Source organism: Suncus etruscus, chromosome 3 (genome assembly GCF_024139225.1).
Source record: "Suncus etruscus isolate mSunEtr1 chromosome 3, mSunEtr1.pri.cur, whole genome shotgun sequence".
Taxonomy (NCBI): Eukaryota; Metazoa; Chordata; class Mammalia; order Eulipotyphla; family Soricidae; genus Suncus; species Suncus etruscus.
This window is the reverse complement of record NC_064850.1, coordinates 102,176,178-102,202,331: the sequence shown is the minus strand read 5'-3', so window position 1 is coordinate 102,202,331 and position 26,154 is coordinate 102,176,178. Positions and strand designations below refer to the sequence as shown.

The window sequence follows — 26,154 nt, the reverse complement described above, 5'->3', positions numbered from 1 at the left end:
GGGAGAAAGGAACTATCATTTAGTGATGGTAGGAATGCCAGCTAGTCCAGCCCTTATGGAAAACAATATGGAGATTCCTCAAAAACTCAAACCCAGGGGCCGGGCGGTGGCGCTAGAGGTAAGGTGCCTGCCTTGCCTGCGCTAGCCTAGGACGGACCGCGGTTCAATCCCCCGGCGTCCCATATGGTCCCCCAAGCCAGGAGCGACTTCTGAGTGCATAGCCAGGAGTAACCCCTGAGCGTCACCGGGTGTGGCCCAAAAACCAAAAAAAAAAAAAAAAAAAAAAAACTCAAACCCAAAAAAAACCCCCAAAAAAACCTCAAACCCACTCCCCCCCTCAAAAAAAAAATAAAACCCTGAAAATTGACCTTCGTGTGATCCATCAATACCACTCCTAGGGATATATCCTAGGAACACAAAAACACACACACACACACAAAATAAATACAAAAATACCCTCTGCATGTCTATGTTCATTGCAGCTCTATTTACAATAGCCAGAATCTGGAAACAATCCAGATGCCTGACAAAAGATGAGTGGCTAAAGAAACTGTGGTACAGATAAAGAATGCAATACTATGCAGCTTCCAGGAAAAATCAATTCATAAAATTTTCCTATACATGGATTGACATGCAGACTATTTATACTGAGTGAAAGAGTCAGAGAGAGACAGACGCAGAATAATCTTACTCACCTGTGGTATTCAGAAAAATAAAAGACAATATGGCAATAATACCCAGATATATTAAAGATGAGTGCTGTAAGGATCAGCACATGATGTGATGCTTACCACAAATATTGGTGAGTGCAGTTAGAATATAGAATTCCTGTCTCAAAGACCGGCAGAGGGGTGGGGAGGAGAAATATGGGGGCATTGGTGGTGGGAAGGTTGCACTGGTAAAGGGGGGTGTACTATTTTATGACTGAAACTCTACTACAAACATGTCTATAATCAGCATCACTAGGTATAGCCCAAAACAAAACAAACAAAAAATTGTGGAAATATGAGCAAAATAATTGTATTTATATCTGGTAATAAACTAAGTAGGGTAAGATGTAATCAAAATAGAAATTTAACTTTATTGTAAAATTTTTCTTTTTGGTTCATGTGGAAATAATATATAATTTTGTCACAAATAGTTTGAGTTATAGATATGAGCTGTTCTATTAACCTGTGAAATATTAAACATATTTGTTACACATTACATACAGAAATTAGATTTTTACCTCTGTCCAACATCATATTTATAATTCAATCTCATGAGTGTTATCACTCATAATGTAGAATAATTCTATAATGGAGAGCTTAGATAAAATGTCACCTAACAAGTCTCAGATCAAACTTTTAATCTTAGTCATTTGTGAAATTAATAATAAATTATAAATTTATAAATAATCTGATGCAGTTCCCTATAATTCTGATTATATTACTTTTGCAGTGAGTGTCAACCTGACTTGGTCCTGTGGAAGGGCTGAGAATTATGGAACTCAGTGCATAGAGGAGTGGGAATAGACACAAGCACTATTGCCGAGGTAGTAAGCATGGCAAGGTAGGTGAGGCAATAGAACCCTAAAAGGGCATGGCTATGAGACACTGCAAATGAGAAGGCCAACTTGGGCTGTGAGACCAGGAAATGGTTTTTCCTTTGTCAGGAGACAGGGAGTAGCACTTTGACATGCTCCTGTGGGCAAACTTGGAAGTTCAGGCACAACACAGATGCATCTGTGTACCTAGCTTGTGAGCCTTGATATAGACTTGAAACATAAGGTACATTGAGGAAAATGTAGGGCAGGACAATCCATAACATTGATGCTAAAGACATCTTCAAGGTTGAAACATCATTGGCCAATCAAGGGGAAGCAAAGATAAACAAATAACTACATTAAGCTGTACATTAGCCAATATCTGGAAACAATTCACATGGCCAAGAACAATGAGTAGCTAAAGAAATTGTACATTTACACAATGGAATACTATACAGCTGTTAGGAAACATGAAGTCATAAAATTTGCTTATGTATATGGATATGAAAAAAAATTTTTTTTGCTTTTTTGGGCTACACCCAGTGATGCTCAGGGGTTACTTCTGGCTATGCACTCAGAAATCCCTCCTGGCTTGGGGGACTATACAGTCATTCCTAGGTTAGCACATGCAAGGCAAATTCCCTACCGTTTGTGCCATCACTACAGTCCAAGGATATAAAAAGTTGTATGCTAAGTTTAAAGAGGTAGAGGGATAGACATAGAATAATCTCAGTCATTTGTGGGATATAAGAGGAAAAAAAGTCATCCAGAGCCAATAGAGATGAGGGCTATGAGCTCAAGTTTATTCTAGGAAACTTGCCACAAATAGTTGAACAGTGCACTTAGGGCAGAGAAGGGAGCACTGTGACAATGATAGTTGGGACAGATCACTCTAGACAAGAACTGGGTTTTGAACAGAGATAAAGTGACACAAATAAAACCCCTTTATTAACAATAGTACAAATGAGTGTCTAAAACGTTTTATCTGTTATTTTTAGATCTTATCCAGAAATATTAATTTATCATTAATTTTCAATGACTTTAACTAAAAAGCATATTTATATCTTACATTGAAATATAATCACGAATAATTATTCTACATAATTATCTCTATTTCCTCAATTCTCACTATAATTTGTGTCAGCATTGTTTCTTCCTCCAGACTACAGTCAAAACCACATTTTTGCAATTTTTTTCTTTTTCTTTTTCTTTTTTTTGAGCCACACCCCGTGACACTCCTGGATATATGCTCAGAAATTGCTCCTGGCTTGGGGGGCCATATGGGACACCGAGGCATGGAACCGCACGCAGTCCATCCTAGGCTAGACAGACGCCTTACTGCTCTGTGCCACCACTCCAGCCCCAGCAATTTTTCTTAATTGCTAATTTGCACATAGTTCCCATAGACGATTTACATATAGTAAAATTATATAAAAGCATTTATAAAATTCTTTTGACCTCTTTCTTGTTTCTTTTATTTTGGAACCACAACCTACAGTTGTCAGGACTTTTACTTATATACCTTACTTACTCAGGACTCTACATTCAGGAATTAGTCTTGGTAGGATCACAGGGACTATCTGGGTTATCAGGATTTGAATTCTAGTGTGCTTCAAGCAAAGCAAGCAACCTATCAATTGTTTTATCTCTGGCTTCTTCTTCATTTTCTTTCTTTCTTTCTTTCTTTCTTTCTTTCTTTCTTTCTTTCTTTCTTTCTTTCTTTCTTTCTTTCTGCTTTCTTTTCTTTCTTTCTTTCTTTCTTTCTTTCTTTCTTTCTTTCTTTCTTTCTTTCTTCTTTCTTTCTTCTTTCTTTCTTTCTTTCTTTCTTTCTTTCTTTCTTTCTTTCTTTCTTTCTTTTCTTTCTTTCTTTCTTTCTTTTCTTTCTTTCTTTCTTTCTTTTTCTTTCTTTCTTTCTTTCTTTTTTTCTCTTTCTTTCTCTTTTCTTTCTTTCTTTCTTTCTTTCTCTTTCTCTTTTTCTTTTCTTTCTTTCTTTCTCTCTTCTTTCTTTCTTTCTTCTTTCTTCTTCTTTCTTTCTTCTTTCTTTCTCTTTCTTTCTTCTTTCTTTCTTTCTTTCTTTCTTTCTCTTCTCTCTTTCTCTTTCTTCTTTCTCTCCTCTCTTCTCTTTCTTTCCTTCTTTTCCTTTCTTTCTTTTCTTTCTTTCTTTCTTTCTTCTTTTCTTTCTTTCTTTCTTTCTTCTTCTTTCTTTCTTTTCTTTCTTCTTTCTTTCTTTCTTTCTTTCTTTCTCTTTCTTTCTTCTTTCTTTCTTTCTTTCTTCCTTCCTTCCTTCCTTCTTCCTTCCTTCCTTCCTTCCTTCCTTCCTTCCTTCCTTCCTTCCTTCCTTCCTTCCTTCCTTCCTTCCTTCCTTCCTTTCTTTCTTTCTTTCTTTCTTTCTTTCTTTCTTTCTTTCTTTCTTTCTTTCTTTCTTTCTTCCTTCCTTTCTTCCTTTCAAGTTTTTGGCATGTATATTTCCACTATGAATTGGAATTGACTTTCTTTCCTCTTTTCAATTTTTATTTAGCTGGCTTGATTTATAGTACTATAAAGTACTATAAAGTTAATGCTTCCAACTCCACATACACACCAAAATCAACATTCCTAAATCAGTGTTTCAAGGACTTCCCTGACCCTCAGTCTGTATTCTTAGCAAACTCGGGTTTTGAAATTTTTTGTTGCAGTTTGAATTTTTTATATATAATGATAGCAACATTATGTACTTTCTTGTAAGCCCTGTCATGATTTTTTGAAATAAAACCATTCTCATCTGTTATCTAGAAAATGGCTTATATTTACATTTCAGTTCTATACTTCAGTACAGAAGAAAATTTTTGATGTTTATCATATTCACCCTAAAATATGACCAAGGAAGGAGTTTATCCTCAATGAATATAAATATGAGAAATGGCATTCACAAATTCATGTATAAACACCATTTAGGCAAACATGTTGATGTCCACTTGCTTAAGATAAATCAGTTATCTTAGCAAATAAAAAATGTTACATTAAGAAAATCATTACAAAAGGGGTGAAGCTTCTTCCTATTCTCCATGAATGATCTAAGTATGGTCTCCAAAGAAAGAGAAACATTAAAATTAAAAAAAATCTTAAGCTATTCTAAAATAACTAACACTAAAATAAAGCTTAGGAAAGAGTAATATAAATAACAATTCTTAAATTAAAAATAAGCAAGAATAAAATCAAGTATTTATATAGAATAAACCAGTAAATGACACATAGAACAAATTAACTCTAAAAAATATGCTTTGTTTTATTGAAATAAAAACACATATGGAATCTAAGTTATGTTCCCTATAAATGGATTTTTGACAGTTGAATAGAATTATTTGCATAAGTTTTCCAAAACTTAAAATTCTGGAGATATATGCTTAGAGATTATTATAAAAGCTCTAAGGAAAACTGAGAGATTGCTCCATAAAATGACATATGATATCAAGATAAACATATAATATAAGGTAGATTAGACATTTTCTATGATAAATAAGAATATTATATATACAAAACTAAACAATTAAATTTAATAGTTTATAATTAGCTGAGATCAGAATAATGTTTGACAGAACAAGTTATATAAGGGAGAATTCATAGGGAGCTTTTAGGAAAAAAAACAGACAATAAATAGGTTATATCAAGTTATTATTATTCAGGCAGCTTGATTAGTAACAAAAGTCAGATATTTGGAGAATTATTTAAAAACACTTTTATATCTAGAGATATATTACATTTTTCTTGCTTGTTAGTTTTGGTGGTCTCATTACAGTATATTTTATATACTGCTTATAACCTGAGAACTTCATTTGATGTGATGAATTAAATTTTAGTAAGAAAATTACATTTTTCTGGGGCCAGTGATGTGGCGCTAGAGGTAAGGTGTCTGCCTTGCAAGCACTAGCCATGGAAGGACTGCAGTTTGATCCCCCGGTGTCCCATATGGTCCCCCCAAGCCAGGGACAATTTCTGAGCGCTTAGCCAGGAGTACCCTCTGAGCATCAAACGGGTGTGGACCGAAAAAAAGAAAAAAAAAGAAAAAAAAAAGAAAAAAAAGAAAATTACTTTTTTTCAAGGCCAGAGCAGTGGCGCAAGCAGTGGCACATCCCTTATATGCACTAACCTAGGACGGACTACTGTTTGATCCTCCGGCATTTATATGGTCCCCCAAGCCAAGAGCGATTTCTGAGCACATAGCTAGGAGTCACCCCTGTGAGTCATCAGGTGTGGTCCAAATCTCCCCCTAAATAACAGAAAATTATTTTTTCTTTAACTTTTACAAATAGTCTTTTTCCTACTTAATCTGTTATTGATCTTAAAAAGATAAGGCAATTTTTTTGATCAGAAATGGATAGTTATTTGTACAATGTTTGCCTTGCATGTGTCCAAACTGGGTGTGGCACCTGGCACTTCATATGCTGCCAGAAATATCTGAGCACAGAGTCAAAAATAAGTTCTAAGTAGCATGAGGTGTGCATCTCCATACCCCAGTTATACCCAGTACAGATAATGATTCATTCTTTTTTTAATTTTTTATTTAAACAACTTTATTAAATACATGGTTTTGTTTGGGTTTCAGTCATGTAAAGAACACCACCCATCACCAGTGCAACATTCCCATCACCAATGTCCCAAATCTCCCTTTTCCCCACCCAACCCCCACCTGTACTCTAGACAGACTTTCTATTTCCCTTGTACATTCTCATTATTAGGATAGTTCAAAATGTAGTTATTTCTCTAACTAAACTCATCCCTGTTTGTGGTGAGCTTCATGAGGTGAGCTGAAACTTCCAGCTCTTTTCTCTTTTGTGACTGAAAGTTATTATTGCAAGAATGTCTTTCATTTTTCTTAGATGAGTGAGACAATTCTGCGTCTTTCTCTCTCTCTCTCTCTCTCTCTGACTTATTTCACTCAGCATAATAGATTCCATGTACATCCATGTATAGGAAAATTTCATGACTTCATCTCTCCTGACAGCTGCATAATATTCCATTGTGTATATGTACCACAGTTTCTTTAGCCATTCATCTGTTGAAGGGTATCTTGGCTGTTTCCAGAGTCTTGCTATGGTAAATAGTGCTGCAATGAATATAGGTGTAAGGAAGGGATTTTTGTATTGTGTTTTTGTGTTCCTAGGGTATACTCCTAGGAGTGGAATAGCTGGGTCATATGGGAGCTCGATTTCCAGTTTTTGGAGGATCTCCATATTGCTTTTCATAAAGGTTGAACTAGACAGCATTCCCACCAGCAGTGGATAAGAGTTCCTTTCTCTCCACATCCCCGCCAACACTGCTTGTTCTCATTCTTTGTGATGTGTGCCAATGTCTGGGGTGTGAGGTGGTACCTCATAGTTGTTTTGATTTGCATCTCCCTGATGATTAGTGATGTGGAGCATTTTTCATGTGTCTTTTGGCCATTTGTATTTCTACTTTGTGAAAATGTCTGTCCATTTCTTCTCCCCATTTTTTGATGGGATTAGATGTTTTTTTCTTGTAAATTTCTGTCAGTGCCTTGTATATATTGGAGATTAGCCCCTTGTCTGATGGGTATTGGGTGAATAGTTTCTCCCACTCAGTGGGGGGTTCTTGTATCCTGGTTGCTATTTCTTTTGAGGTGCAGAAGCTTCTGTTAATCTCTGCTTTCACTTGCTTGTAGAGTGCAGTTTCCTCTTTGAAGATGCCTTTAGTATCAATGTCCTGGAGTGTTTTACCTATGTGTTGTTTTAAAGGACATACATACACTGTCATTCATTGCATCACTCAAGTACAATAAGTAAGATTTCGAAATAATCCAGGTATCGATTACAGATGAGTGAATCATGAAGATATGGTATATGTAGAGTTGTAGACTATGAATAATGCATAGCTGTCAGAATGATACAATTGTGCAATTCACGGTAACATGGGTGGAAGTAGAAGATACCATGAGTAAGCCAGGGTAAAGGATAAACAAAAGGTGATGCCACTTATTATTCATGCCACATCAAAACAAAAAATTTGCATTAGAGACTGCATGTTATAAAGGCTAGATGCCTAGATCTTCCTATATGTCAGAATAAAGGAAGATGGAAAAAATAGAGCAGAGATGGAGAAAGACAAATGAAAAATAATTAAGAATTGAGGCCAGGCAAATTCAGGTACATATATGGTATTAAGTAAGGGCAGATCTGAATATTCAAACCAGAGTCAACAACCCTGCATCCATGAGACACAGGCTTTAACAAAAAACTTAAGAAAGTAGTTGTCAAGATAGCAAATTGGAACAGGAAGTGATGTGGATAGGCGGAACCTGGGAACAATTGTGGAGGGAAGTTCACACTGGTTCTGTGATTGCTACTGGAATATTTAAGTCCAAAACTAAAACTCAACTATGAATAATGGTAAGTCACAGTGAATTGATATTAAAGATAAGATATTGATACTTTCACTACATAATATATTTGGTAAAGAAGATAGTATTATTTTAATCCAAAGATTAATTTATGTAGAAATCTTTCATTGGTTTTACAAAATTACTTCTTTTGTAAGAATTTGAAGACAGGTTATAAAGTTTGTTATGAAGGGAATTAGTAAGCAAGGGAATAATGGACTCTGGGTAGGCCAGTATATTCTGTAATAGTTTTTATTGCTCTCTGAAAACTGATAATTAGATGGAAAACATTAAAACCTTCTACTTTAAAGGAACTGGAGAGGAGCCAAGATAGCCCTACTTAAAACAAGGATCAAATTCCCTAGATACAAAAGTCTCTAGAAGAATATTGAAGTCACCTTCCCTAGCTCTACAAAACAAAGTAAAAAAAAAAAAAAAAAAAAAACAAAAAAAAAACGTAGATATGTGTCAACATTTCCCAAAGCTGTACTCTATATATATATATTATATAGTAATAATGCTATATTGAAAAATTACAGGACTGAATGTTTAGAGCAGCTGAAAAAATTAAGACTTGAGGTGAAAAATCTTTGAGATGGAGAAATACCTGAGTATGGAATTTTTTAGATTGACCAAATTCTGTTGTGAGATTCTTAATGAACCTGTAGTTGCCTTGGATGACTCTGCATATGGTATAGCAGGTAATAACATGCTTATAATACTAATATATAAACCGATATGATTCTACTACCTAAGAACTCTTATCATGGATATAAATATTTTTAAAACAGACATTTTCTGCAGGGCAAAAAAAAAGGTTTCTTCAAGCAGTTTCAGTGAAAAAAAAAACAAAAACCAAACATTTCCACCTAAGATGATGATGAAAATCAGGACAGAAGTTGCATATAGATATATCTCAAAAGAATTCATGTAATAATTGGAGACTTGGAGGCAGTTTGCTAATTTGTATAAAATCATTTATTTGTTGATACAAAGAATAAGATGGATCATCTAAAGCTAGTTTTAAAATATAATAGGATTTTATATCTGATCCTGTTGTATTACTTCAACATCTGGCTATATTGAAAATGTAGAAACTTAATCTCAAACAAATAAAACAGTAAAAAAAAAAGTCAGAGAAATGCCTGCTGCTAATGTTTTCACATAATATTAGACAAATAACATGATTTTTTTTTATCAAAACCAACAAAGAATATTGATATTAGAGCAACTTACGCAATAAGAAAAATGATCTGGATTGATATCTCGATACACATTTTAATAAATAGGTCTGGAAACTAAACAATCTTAATTCCTATTCCTAGAACAGAAATTCAGCTTCTGAAAATGTAGCTAGCATTTTTCAAATAAATATTTTCCTGTGACAGCAGGAGATGGGGCTATGTGGGGCAGTGGCACAAGTGGTAGGGCATTTGCTTTGCACGTGCTGACCTAGGCGCTGACCTAGGACAGACTGTGGTTCAATTTCCCCTGCGCTCCATATGGTCACCCAGCCTGGAACGTTTTCTGAATGCATAGCCAGGAGTAACCCCTGAGCGTCACCGGGTGTGGTTCAAAACAACAACAACAACAACAACAACAACAACAACAAAGCAGCTCTAATGTCCAGTCATAAGAAACCTAAGAATTATCATGGAGATTAAAAAAAAAAGCCTTCAACAGAGTTAAAAAATTAGTTTGAACAAATCAATCAATCAATTTGGCCATTAGATAATGAATAAGGATGTTAACAATAATGATCACTATGTAATTTTCCATCTCGGAAAATCTGCCATTTCTTCTTGCCTTCTTAAGGACAATCAGTTATTGTTGCAATATCTTTCCTATGAACAGGAAAATGACAAAGTCCTTGTTCTAATCAGCAGCATATGCTTCTTTGTAGCTTCACTGATTTTTTGAAGGGAAAGAAGAATGGATTAATAGCTAATCTTGTGGAGTAAGGATTCAGTGTGACTTCAGTTCATTTTCAGCAGTCATCTTCCCCATCCCCCCCCCCCGAAACTATGACCTTTCAGGCAATATTTTAAGCTTTTGAAAACAGAGTAACTCCATGGGCCTGAGAGCTAGTATGGTGGGTAGTGGACTTGCTTTGCCTGCAAATAAACAAGGTTTGAACACTGACACTCTATATGGTCCCCTAACACCACCAAGAAGGAACCCTGAGTACATAGACAGGAGTGAACACTGATGATAGGTGTGACCCCAAAACAAATCAATAAAAGAAAAAAAGAAAGGAAACTAACTCCATAATATATGCTTCTTTGTACCACAAAAGCATAGGGTTATTGAGTAATCTTCCATTTAATTGGCATTGTAGAGATTTAATTGAATTCATGGGCAAATTAGTTAGAAATGAATTACCTTTGTTTCAAATTTACAGTTCAAGATTATGTTGTGTTTTTGTTTTTCTTTCTGATGACAGTATTAATATTTCCTGCTTTGAGACTACTTTAAGGCAATAAAATCTATTAGAAAATGTTTTACTAATTGATATTAAATTTAGCTGGGAAAATTTTCTCACCATGAAAAAAACATCATAATTACAACAATTGTTGTGGGGCCAGAAAGATGGTGCAGAGGCATGCAGCCAATTTGCTCTCTGGAACACATATGGTTGCTTCATTGAGCACTGCTGGAGTGAAGTCTGAACACAAACACCAGGAGAGTGCTCTGAATACCACTGGGTGTGGCTCCAAAACAAAAGAAGAAGAATATTTTTACTAGACAGACACAATTTCAACCGGATTAGACAAAAGCTTCATACTTGGGAGAAAGAATATGCCAACTAGAGACTCAGTGATTAATTATTTTATAATAAATTCCAGATATAAGGGTTTATATTTTTTATTAAGGAATTCACTTTTCCATACTTTGAAATTCATATAAAAGCAAAGCTTGGTCTAGATCCAGACGCTGATGAGAAAATCACTCTTACAGCTGACAGCTAAGAACATAACTTTACTATTTAATAACCCAAGTTTAACACTTAATGGCAGCAGCGTGAGTTGAAATGCAGGTTGAATATGTAATGAAATTACCATGGAGAGAAACCATTCAACCAGCAGTATTTCAACAAGAACTTGTAGCTATATTGCTACTATCCAAAAGTCATGTAAATAATGACTTTGAAAGTCATAAGGACTTTAATGATACTTATTAGAAATATGAAGGAATGTCATAAAATAGAATTTAACAGTGTTTTCACTTGCTGAGGAAAAATATCGATGTTTTTGCCTTAATGACTTTTTCAGCTCAGCATATTTTAAATCTATATTTTAGGCACATTTGATCAATTATAAAATTTCTATCAAATAATTATCTTACAACGTCTACTAAAACAATTTTTATTAGGAAAGTAATAATGAAATAGGAAAACAATCTTTTGGGTGGGTAGGCAGTGCTCAGGAATTACTCCTTACACTGTGCTCTTGAGGTTCAGGAAACTACAGGCATGTTGAAGATCAAACTCAGATTGTCTTTTCTATTCACTGTACTATTGTTCTGACCACATCAAAAAGCAGACTTAAATCAAATGTATATCTTTGCCACAAGGAATATTTTTAGTTTGATATAATCCCACTTTTCAGATTTCATTCTGTGTTTTTGCCATTGGCATGATATCATTGGAGGCTCCTTTAAGGACTAGGTTTTACCGTATTCTGCCTATTATTTCCTAATTTTATTTTATTTTTATTTCCTAATTTATTAATTTTATTTTCTAAGATTCAGATCTTATCTCTGGGTCTTTGACTCACTTGATATAACTTTTGTGTAAGGTATGAGATTTAGATCCAGCTTTAATTTCTTACACATAGTTATCTACTTTCCAACATTATTTGTTGAAGAGTCAGTCATTATTCCATTTCATGTTTCTGTTTGGCAAAAGAAACCTGAGCTAAAACTAAAAGACAGCAAGCTGAATGGGAAAAATATGTTCACTCAATGAAGCAGATAAAGCATTAATATTTGGGATATAGAAGGCACTCATAAAGATTAACCACTCAAAATCTAAAACCTCATAAAAATGGGGGAGAGGAAATGAACAAATACCTTTCTGATAGAGATCAACAGATCTCTCAACGGGCAGATTAAAAATGCTATCATCTCTTATCATTATGTAAATTCAAATGAGACAACAATGGGGTATCATTTTATACCAGAGATTGACACATGTCAAAAATACTGGAAACAATGAGTTGATGGGAATGTGGTAAAAAGGAATTTTTGTCTTTGCTGTTAGGAGTGCTATCTGCTTAAAGCCCCATGGAAAATAGTATGGTGTGTTCTCAGTAAAAGCAAAATAAAACTGTAATATGACCCAATAATTCCATTTTGGGGTAACTATTACCAGAAAATAAAAATATTCATTAAAAGGGCATATGCACACCACTACTCATTGCAGCACTCAGTCCAATAGCTAAGAGTTGGGAGCAAACTACATGTACAATAGATAAGTGAACTATGAAAGGGTCGTATATATATATATATATATATATATATATATATATATATATATATATACACACACACACACATGTATACAAATTCATATATAATGGAATACTATATATCTATAAGGAATTTTATAATCACACAATTCATTGCAACAGGGATGTAACTAGAAGATATTTGTTAACTGAAGTTAACCAGAAGAAAAAAGTTAATACTTTATGATATAACTTACAGTGGTTTTTAGAATAACTGCATGAAGGAACGCAATGGTTTAAATATGTTGACTAGAATACCCTTGGCCCCAGATTATAGTGAAGAGAAGGAAAGGAATTCAGTAGAGCAGAAAAACAAATGTGAAATAATGTGGTACAGGGGCAATGGAACGAGGGTGCATTGGTGGTGTTAAAAAAAAATCAGAACTAAATATCCAAGCCATGGAGTCGATAAAAAACAAACAAACAAACAAACAAACAAAAAAACCGGGAGACTCAAACTTTAACAATCAAACTTAAAAAAGGTGCCTGCTATGATGACAGGCTGGGTTGGGGTGCTGGTGATATGGGATGGACTCTGGTAACATTCGTAGAGGGAGGTTGACACTGGTAGTGAGATTATTGCTGAACTATTATATTTCTAAAACTTAACCATGAATAATTTTGTAAATCAGAAATGTTTTAATTTAGAAAAAGAGTTTTCAAAAAGTTCTAACACAGGGCTTGAAAGATAGCTAAATAAGCTGAATACATGCAAAGCTTGCTGTGTATTTGAGAAATTGAGTTGAGATTCCAGGCTCCAAATGGTCCACAAGGCACAGAGAGGAGCCCCTAAGACAAGTGTGACCCCAAAAATAAATTATTTAATAAATGTTTTTAAGTAAGCAACAACAAATTTAATCAAATATGTAAGTTTATCAATAAACCTTTAGAAGCAAAATTATAATAGTTTTATAGTAAATACTTTAACATATAGTATATATAATAGATACTTTTGTAGTTTATATAGTAGATAGTATATAGTGTTATAATAGATACTTTTGCTTTTATTTTATTAAAGTACAGTGAAATCCAAACATTTGGTACATTTAATTGTGATTAAAAGTCATAACTAGGGGCCGGGCGGTGGCGCTGAAAGTAAGGTGCCTGCCTTGCCTGCGCTAGCCTTGGACGGACCGCGGTTCGATCCCCTGGTGTCCCATATGGTCCCCCAAGCCAGGAGCAACTTCTGAGCACATAACCCCTGAGCATTATCGGGTGTGGCCCAAACCCCCCCCCCCAAAAAAAAAGTCATAACTATTGGGGCCGGAGAGATAGCATGGAGGTTAGGCATTTGCCTTTCATGCAGAAGGGAGGTGATTCAAATCCCGGCATCCCATATGGTCCCTTGTGCCTGCCTGCCAGGGGCAATTCCTGAGCATAGAGCCAGGAGTAACCCCTGAGCCCTGCCAGTGTGACCCCCCCCCAAATTATCTTATTAAATAAAGGCTTATCTTTTGAAAAGATTAAGTCATAAATATCTATAAATACAACTTCCCAATGTGCTGGAAATTATGCTGTTTAAGAAATGACTTTTGTAGATTCATTCATAAATATTTTGATATAAAAAGTAAAATTTCTTTTATAAGGAATGATAAACCAAAGGTAAGGGTTAACAGTGTTTGTGTCTGATTAGAGAGAATAAGGAAGTATGTCTCATTATTCTACATCCCTAGAAAATATGGAGGTATTCGTAAAGAATTAAAATATTAGTAAAATTATGGGGCCGAAGTGGTGGCACTAAAGGTAAGGCATCCCCCAGCGTCCCATGTGGTCCCCCAAGCCAGGTTCGATTTCTGAGTGCATAGCCAGGAGTAACCCCTGAGCGTCAAACAGGTGTAGTTCAAAACAAACAAACAAACAAATTAGTAAAATTAAAGTTCTTTTTTTAATATCATTTACATTAGTATTTAAATATTGATCTATTGACATTGCTACTTCCATTTTAATTATATATGCAATATTTATCAATGTATTTAATGCTATTTCTTTAAGAAAGTCTGTCTCCATGATGTAATTAAAAATATCATAATCACAAAATTAGCTCTGATTACATCTGAACTCAGCTACATCAGTTAATTTCAAGAATCAATTATGAGTTAGCATATTCCAACGAGTTACTTGCAGTAACATTAAAAGCTCTCTGGTTTAAAAAATAATTTTTTTTTTTTTTTTGGTTTTTGGGCCACACCCGGTAACGCTCAGGGGTTACTCCTGGCTATGCGCTCAGAAGTCGCTCCTGGCTTGGGGGACCATATGGGACGCCGGGGGATCGAACCGCGGTCTGTCTCCTAGGCTAGCGCAGGTAAGGCAGGCACCTTACCTCCAGCGCCACCGCCCGGCCCCCTTAAAAAATAATTTAATGGTGCTCGCTTCGGCAGCACATATACTAAAATTGGAACGATACAGAGAAGATTAGCATGGCCCCTGCGCAAGGATGACACGCAAATTCGTGAAGCGTTCCATATTTTTTAAAAAAAAAATAATAATAATAATTTAATGAAGATTAGTAAGTTTAAATTAGGTGTAGAAGATAGTCATTTAAAAATTAATAATCTGAACTTTATTTTATTTCTGTAATATTTATATTTATATATTTTACATAATATGATTTTAATCAATAAAGTTTACTAAAATTATTTTACTGTCTTTTATTATTATTTTGTCATTTATTTTTTTGGTTATTACTGCAAATTTTTTACCATCTACTCTTTTATTTTTATTTTATTTTATTATTTTAATAATACCTTTATTTAAACCCTGTGATTATAATGGTAGTTGGGTTTCAGTCATATACTGCAAATAATTTGTATAAAAAAGATGGACATAGGGCAAGAGGGTGGCTCAAGTGGTAGGGCGGCTACCTAGGACAGACTTTGGTTTGATCCTCTGGCATCCCATATGTCCCTCAAGCCAGAGGCAATTACTGAGCACATAGCCAGGAGTAATCCCTGAGCACTGCAGGGTGTGGGCCAAAAACCAAACAAAAGAAAAAGAAGAAAGAAAAGAAATGATGTATGCTAGAAAATACCTCACTTCAATAATATATATGCTAATCGGCCATACTAATAAAATAAAAACAGAGGCATTTATGAGATAAATGAAGTGGAGAAAAATAATCAAAATTGTTTTTAATTTTCTTTTACTGATTAGTCTGTCAGTGCTTGGGGACTCGCCCACAGAACCTGTGACAGTTATTTTTGGTCAATTGAGCTAAACAGTTAAATGTTTCTAAAATGATTTATTTGTGAAGCTATCATAATTATTATTGTTTTTAATAATAATTTATTCTTATAGATTGTTTTTGCTATAATAAAATTCAAGAGGGAGATGGGGCCATTGGTGGTGGAAAGATTGCACTGGTGAAGAGGAGCACTTTTTATGACTTTGTAATACTTTTTTAAATGACTGAAATCCAACTACAAACATGTTCCTTACCATGGTGCTTAAATAAAGATGTGAATAAAAACAACAAAAAAATAAATGCAGCTGACTTTTTTTTTTTTGGTTTTTGGGCCACACCTGGCTTTGCTCAGGGGTTACTCCTGGCTGTCTGCTCAGAAATAGCTCCTGGCAGGCCCGGGGGACCATATGGGACACCGGGATTCGAACCAACCACCTTTGGTCCTGGATCGGCTGCTTGCAAGGCAAACGCCACTGTGCTATCTCTCCGGGCCCTGCAGCTGACTTTTTAATGTAGGTATTATATTCTGTAACTACTAAATGTAATAACACTTTGTAGAATATTTAGGAATCAGCATAGCTTATGACATCTGCACATGAGGTTAAGTTTACTCTGTTTTTCTTTTTAGAATTTTTTATTTTCCTTTTCTTTATCTACTTTTAATTTTCATTTGATTGTACCTGTCAAAACTTACATGTTATGCTGAAGAGAGATGGCAAGAATGACTATTGTTTTACTATACAGGAATTCAGCCATTCCTCATTGACACAATTTAGCATTGGCTTTTTATTAAATGTTCCACATTTCCTGACTTCTTTTGACACATGTTAGGGTTAGGGTTAGGGTTAGGTTTGAAATTGCCCAGAGGATAGAGACCCAGGATGAATACAATCAACTCAACAGATGTGATGTTTGTTGATGTCTAGCTTTATTGTTTGTTTTGTTTTATTTTGGGGCTACACCCGGCAGCGCTAAGGGGTTACTCTGCTGTGTACTCAAAAATCGCTCCTGGCAGGCTTAGGGGACCATACGGGATGCCTGGTAACCAAACATGGGTCTATCTGGGGCCGGCCATGTGCATGCAGGGCAAACACCCTACCACTGTGTTATCAAGTTGACCAAACAAATGTGATTTTTTAATCATGATACTTTTATCATGAATCCTCTATTTTTTTAACCAAATGTTTTCTATATGTCTATTGAAAAATAATGGTCTTTTATTTTAATGAGTATCACAATGATTTAGTTACAGATGTGAAATCAACCTTGAAAACCAAGAATAAATATAATTTGTGGTAGAAAATACTTTGATGTGTCTTGAATATGAATAATATTTTATGGATTGTTTTACTTCTATGTGTTAGTCATATTAGTCTATAGATATATTTTTGTTAGACATATAGGCCTATGGGTATATTTTAGTATGTAACATTATTTTACACTTTGAGAGTTCATTGTGGAACTCATCAGTAAGTACCTCAAGGTATTGGGTTCCATAATATATTAGGGATTTAATTTTAGTGGGGAGTTAAGCAAATGCAAATATAAATGAGTAATATTGCATCAAAATAACTATTTTCATTATATCCTCATTAAAACAAAAATAATACATATTTCTAAATGAGAATGAAATTGCACATTTCAAACATCTGGCAAAAGGCTAATGTTCAAGATATGTTCACAAAATCAAAGCAACAATAATACAGGACTCCTTTGGAAAATGGAATACCTAAATAGACCTGTCATCAAAATGGGTATATAAATGGCTAAAAGGCACAAGATAAAATAGTCATCAACTAGAGTCAGAATACAGGATAATGGTTAAGATAGTAAATAAATTTCCTGCATATAACAGACCCCTCTACAATCTCTGGAGTCCCTTGAGTCCATGTGGAGTGATCCCTGAGCACTGGCATTTGTGGCTTAAAATTTAAAAAATAGGGGCCAGAATATGGTGTTTGCCTTGAAAGCAACCAATCCAGGACCTAAGGTGGTTGGTTCAATCCTGGTGTCCCATAAGGTCCCCTGTGCCTGCCAGGAGCTATTTCTGAGCAGATAGCCAGGAGTAATCCCTGAGTGCCACCGAGTGTGGTCCAAAAACAAAAACAAAAAAATTTTTTAAAAATAAACAAAGCCTATTATCAATAGTTACTACTAAAATGTAAACTAACACAGCATTTATAATTTTTATGTCACATCTAAGACAGTCACTACATCAAAAAGACTAGTAACAAAAAGTGTTGGCAGTGATTAACAGTTTCTCATCACAATCATTGTTGGTGGAAATGTAAATTGTTACAGTCTTTATAAAAACTGTAAAGAAACTATAAAGAAAATGTATAATGTAAATTGTAAAAAAAAAAAACTTAGTTATTTCTCCAAATATTAAAGGATTATTTACTACATGATGCATCAATTGCATTCTTCAGTATTAAACCAAAAAAAACCAAGCACTAATTTGATTTGATATATGCATACTCATGTGCAATTCAGTACTACTTGTAATATAAAAAATGTAAAAATAAACTGTGTCGGCCAGAGAGATAGTATGAGGTAGGGTGTTTGCCTTGCATGCAGGAGGGTGGTTCTAATTACAGCATCCCATATGGTCCCCTGAGCCTGCCAGGAGAAATTTCTGAGCATAGAACCAAAAGTAAACCCTGAGCACTGCTGGGTGTGACCCAACCCTTCAAAAAATTTAAAAAATAATAAACTGTGTCCTAGATCAGATAAGAGAATAAAAATGCATTTTATGTAAACAAACATAGTCATTAGGAAATACAGAATATTTTATTTTGTGAAAATATAGATGGAACTAGAGTTTGTAATGTAAGTCAAATTAGTCTGAAAGAGAATGAAAACAATTTTATGATCTAAGTATATAGAGGATATGGAGAATAAAGCATGTAAAAAGACAATACCAAATAGAAAACAATACTAAATTCTGATCACAGAGTTGAAATTATGAAAGAGAAACAAAGAGAGGGAAAAATAAAAGTGACTCAATGAATTATGTTAATAGGATACTTTAACTTGGTGGTAGGTTGTTTGTAATAATTTATATTTGAAGAAACATAAAATTACACCTTTATAATATTTAAAGTGTATGAACCAAGTAAAACTCAATTAAAAGTTATCAGTTATTATAAAAATTTAAAACATAAATAATTCATAAATTTTATCATTTTATTTGAGAAAGAATTACTTATCATATACATTATAATACAATATGTAATAGTATATATTATAATAATATGTGGTAATTGATATATATATTTATTCATACAATATTGTATACACTATAAGAGTGCCATATCTATTAGTTGTTTGTGCAAACTTTAAAAATATTTATTTTTTTCTAGATACTGAATTCAGTGGTAGAACAAAACACCAATCATATTTGAGGCTCTGAATTCTATCTTGGTACCTAAAAAAAAAAAGTCATTATATGACAAATTGAAGTAACAATGTTATTTTTCTTTCAAATTCTTTACTTATTGGAAACTACAGATAAACCTTTAAAATAGTACTTTAGAAAAGAGATCTACATTGAGTATTGAATGAATAAGTTAAAATATGCCAGATCCCATCAAATGAGCCACAACATACAAATTGTGCAGTTACATTCTAGAAAAGAGTAGACGAGATGGAATAACTAAATAAAGCTGACCCTTTCTATTTGGGCTAATACACTAGGACAGAAAGAAGAAAGAAATTGCTCCATGTGCAACCCAAAAGTCAGAAAGATTACTAGTGACATTTGCAATAAAGTTAATTTTTATACATCACTGCTAACATAAAGGCACAAATAAAACTTAAGTTATTATTTAATTTTGATATTTTCTCACTTAGGTTATCACCCCTCTATATTATATCAGACTCAAGTATATTACCTTTTAAAATGAAGGCATTGGCTGTGTTTTCTGTTGGAGTTGTGGATTGTGCTGGTTTCCTTTGCTTGGCAGACACTTGGGGGCCTCCCCAGGCATCCCCTGACAGCTTGCCTCGGCTGAGGTGAGTGTTTGGGGGCCGGAGTTGCGGATCAGGCTGACTGCTGGACCCCTAGGCCCGGCAGACATTTTGGGACCTCCCCCAGCCTGCATCAACCTGGGAACTTTGACCTCATTCAGCATTAATCTCTTCAAGGCGTGTCTCGCTGAGGCTGTGTTTTCTGTTGGAGTTGTGGATTGTGCTGGTTTCCTTTGCTTGGCAGACACTTGGGGGCCTCCCCAGGCATCCCCTGACGGCTTGCCTCGGCTGAGGTGAGTGTTTGGGGGCCGGAGTTGCGGATCAGGCTGACTGCTGGACCCCTAGGCCCGGCAGACATTTTGGGACCTCCCCCAGCCTGCATCAACCTGGGAACTTTGACCTCATTCAGCATTAATCTCTTCAAGGCGTGTCTCGCTGAGGCTGTGTTTTCTGTTGGAGTTGTGGATTGTGCTGGTTTCCTTTGCTTGGCAGACACTTTCCATCCCGCACTGTTTTTTGGGCCACACTCTGTTGTGTTCACAGCATAATTTACTCCCTGATCCGCACTTAGGGATTAGTTCTAGAAGGTTCAAAGACGGTGGATAATGGAACGAGGGTCAGTTGCATACAAGACAAACAGCCTACCCGCTGTACTACCATTCCAACCCAAGAGGTCAAACTTTCTTAAAGTTCCTGGGGTTAGTGAAGCTGAAATAAGAATATTTGTTTGGAATATGACCTGGGGGAAGAAGTAAACAACTTAGAAGTAATACATTCTGGTTCTTAAAATTTGGTGAGACTGTCAAAATGTCCCCTTCATTTATATTTCAGAGCATCAAAAAAAACTTGTGATCAAGCCTGGAAATGGTCAGAGATGTTCTCAGCATGAAGGTTTATGATTCATACAGACTCTGGCAAGATTATATCGTCATTTTATAGGTGACAATAAAAAAGTCTAATATCACAATCACCTTTCTGCCTCTCAAAATTTCAATGCAGTCCTTTCAAATAGTCTCTCTCACTTTTATTATAGGGGCAGAACAAAACAAACTAAAATTAGTACTCACGTTTGAATTGGGCCAAATGCATGTTTTTCTTCCTCATAAAGGTTTATAATTCACATGGAAACTGGAAGGATTCTCACATTCTCATATAGGAAAAATAAAGTATTGAATTTACAAATCAAACATCTCACTTATCTAAAATCTCACTGTGTTATAGGTCATGAAACCAAGAAACTTGAAAGTACAGTATTTACCTTAGAAAGCACCCATAATTAAGTAAATCACTTTGATTCTGTAGTACATTTGGTTTTCTTTCCTTTACTTCTATTCCTTCTTTTTATTGGCCTTGTGCCGGAGCTATAACGCAGCAGTAGAGAGTTTGCCTTGCACGCAGCTGACCTAGGATGGGCCTGGGTTTGATATTCAGTGACTCATGGATCCCCAAAGCCAGGAGAAATTTCTGAGTGCAAAGCCAAGAGTAACCCTTGTGGCCTCTAAACAAACAAAGAAACAAACAAGAAGAATATTATGAACTTAAACTAAAAAATTTGGCTTAGGTATTGAGCCTGACTGAAAATGTTAGTAGAACATTTCCCAGATGTTCTAGAAGTAATGTAGAAATATTCATGATGCAATTATGGCCTGTGATAACATTTCAGTCTATTCTGAGATATGCAATACTATAGTTCATATTTATTTTTGAGTCATATCATGGTATAGTTATGCCATCTAGAGAATTGAATCATCATCTAATTTAATCTTATGAAATGTTAAATACATCTAACTCAAGAAAAACTAAACTTGTGCTGAAATTTTCAAATATTCAGCTTAATGAAGTATTAAAGATGTATGTAAAAAATTTAGCATAAAAGATCTGTATTATATATTAGGTTACTGCTGCTCACATCCACCTACATAGATTCCATTTTTATACTTCAATGACTGATGTACTACAAACTTTTCTTACTGGTTAGTTGATTTTGAGTTCTACGTACAAGAAATGAAAGAGACAAACTGCAAGACATGAAAATATGATACAAAAAGTGCTGGTTTCTTCTGATATTGTGAGGTCAAAAGGATAATGGAGTTCCTATCATCCCCTTGTCCTGTAGTGATTTGAGTTTCCAGATTAGAATATTTTGATTCAAATCTGTATACAGACTGTATAGTCTGTATTTATTTAACTGCAACAATATTTTACTTCTTTAATTGATCTAAGCTTTACTGTGTACAATGAGCACAGTGTTTTTAAAAATTTAAACGCAGAAATAATTTTTTAAGGAAAAAATGTTGAAGTGCATTTATCATATGTGACCTGCAGCCCATCCTCCATTAAATCTCTAATAGTGCCTAGAAGGCACTTCATTCACTCAGACATTGATAAATATATAAGTGAAACCTAGAATAATTGAAGGTTTCTAAAGTGGTAATCCACTATAGACTGGATATGACTGGGAAAAACTATCATTATGTTAGTTTGTCTTTTTAGTAGGAGTGTTATAATCTTAGTGTAATGAGAGCCAAAAGAGTTTTTAAAACCTGATGGACATGCTATCAGTACCAAAATTAATAAGATGTATAGCATAGGCTGTACATAGTGACCAAAATTCTTTGCTATACAGAAATGTTTACAAACTCTATGCTGTCACTTAGAGATGCTAAGTTATTAAAACTTCAGGGCTTCAGACAACATATGATGGTATTTATACCATTAGTCCTGTGAATGGTCTAGTTTGAAAGGAGATTTCCCTGCCATAGTCTAAGCTTCAGATACACTGATTCCAGTTGATTTTCTTGCCTGTAGTATCATGAGAATACTTAGTACTATCCAGTCATACGTATAATGGGTTTTTCACCCTCAGAAACTCAGAAAAGTTTTTAATGCTTTTATGAAAATAAAATATGAAAATGATTTGTTATACAGATAAAATTATATAATATGCCTTCATATTATAGCTGGTGTAGTATGACTGGGAGAGCTTAAGAAAGAAATTGTACAGTTTGACAATATAAAGTTCTTATGTTTATTTCATAGGTCTTATCTGATTTTCATAACTATGAAGTGTTTGAATTATGGATTTAAAGAAAAGAGACATTGTGAAATCCATAATTATTTTAATAAGGCTATTAAAATATTAGCTATGTGTTATTACATAGCTCTAAATTTTTAGTGTCATTTATATCTTTTTAAGAAATAAAATTAAGGCTGAATAACAAAAAATGAATATATTTCAGAAAAAATGATTTAGGAAAACAATACTCAAGGATAGAATCTTTTATCATTATTTTTCTTTTAGATTCATACTTTTTTTTTAAACACCTTGATTACATACAAGATTGTGTTTGGGTTTCAGTAATAAAAGGAACACCACCCATCCCCAGTGCAACATTCCCATCACCCATGTCCCAAATCTCCCTCCTCCCCACCCGACCCCCGCCTGTACTCCAAACAGGCTCTGCATTTCCCTCATACATTCTCAATATTAGGACAGTTCAAAATGTAGTTATTTCTCTAACTAAACTCATCACTCTTTGTGGTGAGCTTCCTGAGGTGAGCTGGAACTTCCAGCTCTTTTCTCTTTTGTGTCTGAAATTTATTATTGCAAGAATGTCTTTCATTTTTCTTAAAACCCATAGATGAGTGAGACCATTTTGCGTTTTTCTCTCTCTCTCTCTGACTTATTTCACTCAGCATAATAGATTCTGTGTACATCCATGTATGGGAAAATTTCATGACTTCATCTCTCCTGACAGCTGCATAATATTCCATTGTGTATATGTACCACAGTTTCTTTAGCCATTCGTCTGTTGAAGGGCATCTTGGTTGTTTCCAGAGTCTTGCTATGGTAAATAGTGCTGCAATGAATATAGGTGTAAGGAAGGGATTTTTGTAGATTCATACTTTTAATGTTTGCTATCTGTAAGTTTCTACAAATCGTATACTTATTGTTAATATTGCTTACTTAAATTCTAAGAAAGTCTTTGTTCCTTTCCAGGTCTTCAATTTTTAGATTGTCTTTCAATTCCTAACCTTGGTTTCAATGATTTACTATAAGTTAATTGATGCTTTAAAAAACTGTTTCATGGGCCAGAGTGATAACACAGTGGTAGGGCATTTGCCTTGCATGTAGTTGACACAGGATGGACGCAAGTCCAATCCCCGGCATTCCATATTGTCCCCTGAGCCTGCCAGTAGCAATTTCTGGATGCAGAGCCAGGAGTAATCTCTAAGAGCCTCCAGGTGTGGCCCAAAAATAAAAAAAGTTTTCTGAAATAGAGTGATAGGACGGTGGATAACTCACTTGCATTTTGCTGAGCCTGTATTCTATCTCTACCATGACATCTGGTTCCCAAAGAACCCCTAAGAAAGTTTTCTAAGAACAGAGCTCTGATCACTGTCAGATGTGCCTCTAACCCAAAACATATATTCAAGAATTTATATGTATAAAAATATGTATAATATATATAAAATTTTGAAAAGGTATTTTTTTATTGAGTGAGGGAATAACACATCAGATTCTTTGTTACCAGCCTAATTTTGAGACATATTTTTCTCAATTTTGTTTTTCTGAAATTATTGTTATTGACAGTCCAATTAGAGTTTACCAAATGTATAAAGTAGTTTCTGTTGATGAATTTATAATATATAATATAGACTTTTTAAAATATAATAACATTATTTATAATATAATAACAGACTTTTATGTTTGTTTATATTAAATTATTAAGTTTTCTGAATATATGCTTTATCTTTAGTGTTTTATATCAAGGAATATCATTACAGGTATATTGTAACTATGATTTAATTAATACTTATTTCTTTATTTTATTATCTTTCCCATATTTGAAGAGTAGTGATAGCTTAATTTAGAGTTTTTTATCACTTCATACATATACTCAAAAGATATTACTAAACTAAATTCTCACCTCACATATAACATGGATAAAGATGTTCTCAACAATGAGAAAGTATTCTAAAAATGGCAAAAAGTATGTTTTCAATACCTAGCTAAACTAGGCCTTAAACATTTAATTTAATATATCGTATTTAATTATGGCCATGAAGTATTTAAAATAAAATAGAATATTGCTTTTTAAAAAAATAGCTTAAGGCTTATGGCACAATTAGTTAGATCCTTGGAAACAGTTATCTAAAAACATCAAAAATGTGGTTATGGGTGACTGTGAGAGACCTAGGGGACCTGTCGGCTTACTTGTTTCTCTTCTCTTCTGTCTCCTGAATATCTCCTGAGAGGGCCAAGAAGGGCGCAGCAAAAACTGTCTCCTGGAGCTGCTCAGGCACATAAAACATACCTCCATAAAATCAAGAGGACAGATTTTTGCAGGCTACCTTGGCTGACCACAAGGCTTTGAAATTAGATATGAACCACAAAGAGACAAAAGAAAAACTTTAACAACTGGAGGTTAAACAGCCTGTTACTGAACAACTAGTGGGTCCGAGATGAAGACAGAGAAAATCAAAACTTTCCTGGACACAAATGCCAATAAAGACACAAACTAACAGAATCTATGGGTCACAGCAAAATTGATACTGAGAAGAAAATTTATAGCTTTGCAAACACACATCAGGAATGAAGAAGGAGCATACTTGAATAGCCTATAAAATTAGAAAATGGTCAACAAAAGAAACCAAAAAAAAGGGAGAAAGAAGGAAATAACAAAGCTTAGAGCAGAAATCAATGAAGTGGAAACTCAAAAAACAATCTGAAAGATCAACAAAAACAGAAGTTGATTCTTTGAAAAAATAAACAAGATTGAAAGACCATTGACAAAAACTCACAAAGAGAGAGCAACTTGACAACCTGTATTAGAAATGAAAAGGTTGAGATCACTACAGATATTGCAGAGATTCAAAGGGTAATCAGAGATTACTTTGAGAAGCTCTATGCAACTAAACATGAGAACCTGGAAGAAATGGGTAAATTCTTGGACTCATAACCTTCCATATTTAAATAAGAAGGATGTAGCATATCTAAACGCCCTGTCACTACTGGACAAATTAAAATTGTAATCAAATGTCTGCCCCCCCAAAAAAACAATGCCCAGATGTATTCACGAATGAATTCTTTCAAACATTTCAAGAGGAACTACTACCAATCCTGGCCAGGCTCTTTCATAAAATTGAAAAAAATGAGAAAACTTTTAAATAGCTATTATGAAGCCAGAATCACCTTGATACCTAAACCAGACAAATATATTGCCAAAAAGAAAAATTATAGACCAATATCCCTGATAAACACAAATGCAAATATCCTCAACAAAATTCTGGCAAATAGGATTTTATGTCTCATCAAGAAGATCATTCACTACAATGAAGTAAGTTTCACCCCAGAAATGCAAGGATGGTTTAGCATCTGTAAATGTAAATATATCAACATAATACACAAAATCAACAACAACAAAAAATAAAAATCACATGATCATATCAATAGAAGCAAAGAAAGCATTTGATAAGGTCCAACACCCATTCTTGATAAAGACTCTCAGCAAGATGGGAATGAAAGGAACCTTTCTCAATATAGTTAAGGCCAACTACCACAAGCCAATGGCAAATATTATTCTCAAAAAAGAAA

At 34.4% G+C, this 26,154-nt stretch overlaps 1 non-coding gene across 1 annotated transcript; it reads left to right on the top strand.

Moving 5' to 3' along the window:
- The first annotated feature begins 14,768 nt into the window (after window positions 1-14,768).
- On the top strand, window positions 14,769-14,875 carry LOC126005513 (U6 spliceosomal RNA). Its single transcript, XR_007494565.1, has one exon. It is a non-coding gene; the product is annotated as a U6 spliceosomal RNA (small nuclear RNA).
- Window positions 14,876-26,154: the final 11,279 nt, after the last annotated feature.